Below are 3,126 nucleotides of genomic sequence, written 5' to 3' on the forward strand. Positions count from 1 at the left end.
GATTGTGTGACCCCCATTTGGCCAGTGAAGTCTGAGGGATGGTCTGCGGGGGGCTGGATCCTTCTCTGCTTCTAGAAAACATTAAGTCTAGCTCTGAGATCTGGAACTGCTGTAGGCGTTTTGCTGCCAGCCTAAGAATGGAACCAACTTATGGAAGAAAGAAAAACCAAGACTCTCAGAAAAGCAGAGCTGGAGCTCACCCAACCTGTGTATGTGCCTAGACCCCCCACTTCTAGGCCTCTTGCTATGTAAGAACCTGAATTTCCCTATGGTTCACGCCAGTATGAGTAGGACTTTTCATTTTCTTGCATTCCAATTGACACTTTTGCCTTGTTGAGCACTCACTTGCTGTACAGCAGAGCATGCCACCTGGCAGTTAGAAATGTGTCACTTGCAGTAAGCATTTCACAGCCATTGCATAAAATGTGTATCTTTTCATTTTTTAGAGAAGCACATACAAATGAGATATTTGTTTTCCATCTTTCCATACATTTCTATCTTACTGTATTCTGAAAATATTCTTTGATGTGAAAAGAAACATAAAATAGTGCTATCGTAGCAGTAAGTATAGTTTCCAGGCCATAATTTCAGAGCTATATACAGGTTAGGATAGATATAACCAAAGTCAGTTCTAGGACCTAAAAGAAAGTGTAATGTATTCGTTCACTTGTGTCAGTTTATAGTTAACTTTTTATAGAAGCCAAATTTATCAGTGTATTTGAATACTCTTGGAGCATAGTTTTTCCACTTGGTGACACAAGAAAATAGTAGCTTTCAATGGAAATTAGTAAATACTGCTTAAAAGACAGCTCTTTTATAAATCCAAGCAGGATCAAATTAGAGACAGAGTGAGATGTCTGATGATCACCTAAAAGAATTTTAAGCAAGGGTAATAGTGAGTAAGTATGAAATTGTTTTAACCCATTTTTTAAATGCCTGTGCATCTGTGATTACTTTCACACTGATTATAAAACTCACCTGCAATAAACTGCACAGATGTTTACTCTCTGGAATCAAAGACAACGTCAGGCAAGAAGCCCACCCCTCTCATTCTGCATGGCTCTCACCAGATTTGGCCCTCTCATATAGCTCATTTCTAAATGCATTCAGTGAAACAATACATCAAAGTGCTCTTATTGGAGAATGACATTTTGTTCTGTACTGCATTGACCAAAATGTATTCCTTAACTTCCTGAGAAACCCCAACAGGCTTTTCTTGAAAAATATTTTTGGTCCAACAAATGGAGAGATGTATAGGACCTGTACAAATACAGAGATCTACAATGCAAAGCATGAAAGTAATGCAGTTTAAACTTTTAAAAAATTCATTTAACTCATTAATCTGTAAGATGCTGCTTTATGGAATGCTGCTTTGGTAGAATCCATTGACTTGGCAATGGATGGGAAATGAGGTGCAAGAAAAAGGTAGTAGTAAAAATTATGCAGATATTTCGAGCTTGTATGACTGGAAGAATGGTGATTCTCTTAACAAGAAAGAAAGAATGAAGAAGATTTCAGGTGGAGAAAATGATAAAATCCATTCTGAGCATGCTGAGATTGATGGAAAGGTCCTTTGTGAGGTATAACATTCCAGCAATTAGAAATTCAGGTCTAGAGCTTATCAGAAAGGTCCTGACCAGAGATGAAGATTTCAATCGTACATAGAAGCAATAATGAAAGCCAAGGCAAGCAAGTTGGATCTGGAAGAAAATGATGAGGAGAAAAGAAAGAATGCAAAAGGGAGAATGTTTCCCTATATTTGGGGAGCCATCAGGAAGTTAAGAAGAGAACAAGAGAAGTATATTTCTGCAGTAGATGAAAGAGGAGAAAGTCTTGAAAAGGAAAAGATGCTACCCAGAGGTTTAAAAGACTAAGATGCCATTGAATGTAGCACTTCAGGGTGACTAGGGACCTTCTGGAAAGCATTGTGGCATTATGATGAGGACCTAAACCTTAGGGAAAGAGCTAAGAATTGAGGGAGTACAGAGGAAGTAACAGCCAAGAGCACTGACTTAGTAAGTCAGTGATGAAGGGAATGAAAAAGATAGGTCAGTATCTTAACAGACAGCAGAATAGAGAGAATATTCACATTTGCAAGAGGCAAAATGCCCTAAACTCTTTTACAGGCAAAGGGAGCGATTATAGATGCAAACAAAAGGGAGGATAGTTGATAAAACAGTTTCAAAGAGGATGGAGGAACTGAGATTAGGAGTCTGGTTGCTATTGGTAGAGGATAAACTGATACAGCATTTTAAAAGAGTAATGTGACAATATCAATCAAAATTTTCAGTATGCATATCCTTCAATCTGGCAATTTCACTAATATAATTCTGTCCTACAGAAAAACTCATGCAAGTGTGCAAGGATATTCATTGTAATATTAGTTGTAATAGCAAAAAATGGAGAACCTGAATGTCCTTCAATAAACTAATGTTTAAATTATGATAGATCTCTTCTAGAGAATACCATGCAGTTACTAGAAACAATGAGCAAAGTATGTATGTACTGAAATGAAACGAAGCTCGAAATATCTTCCCAGTGATCTGTCAGTTCCACTTACAGGGGCAGGAACCATGTCTGTTTTCCCACCATGCCCTAGCATAGAGCTCAACCCATACTAAGTGCTCAAGAAATGTTTTTTGAAAGGGATAAAATGTTGAGTTTTTAAAATACATTGCAGGATAACATGTATAACATGATTCACATTTATTATATATACATATCTGTATGTTTATATATATGATACATATGTATATGTAAATTCTGGAAGACTATCAAGCAAATTAGTTATCTTTGGAGAGTAGGATTGAATGGGAAGTGGGGAATTGATTACTTATGTATTTATTAAATGTATGTACTTATTAAATTATGTACTTATTAAATATTTATAAATGCGAATTTTTCCATAATTTCAATATGTCAGTAAAACATATAAAATCACTGGAGAAAAGGGAGACTAGTGCAGTAGGATGAGTTAGCCTTGGCAAGGGTCAAGCCCTCTCTTTCTCGAAGACAGTAGTGAATGACAGAGCAGTTACAGAGAGAAGGAAAAACTAGGGAACCCATGAATGTGTCTCAACAAAGCTGAAACCGATGCTGTCTGTGAGAAGAAGGACATGGTGAAGA

Source organism: Microcebus murinus, chromosome 5, assembly GCF_040939455.1.
Source record: "Microcebus murinus isolate Inina chromosome 5, M.murinus_Inina_mat1.0, whole genome shotgun sequence".
NCBI classification, from domain to species: domain Eukaryota; kingdom Metazoa; phylum Chordata; class Mammalia; order Primates; family Cheirogaleidae; genus Microcebus; species Microcebus murinus.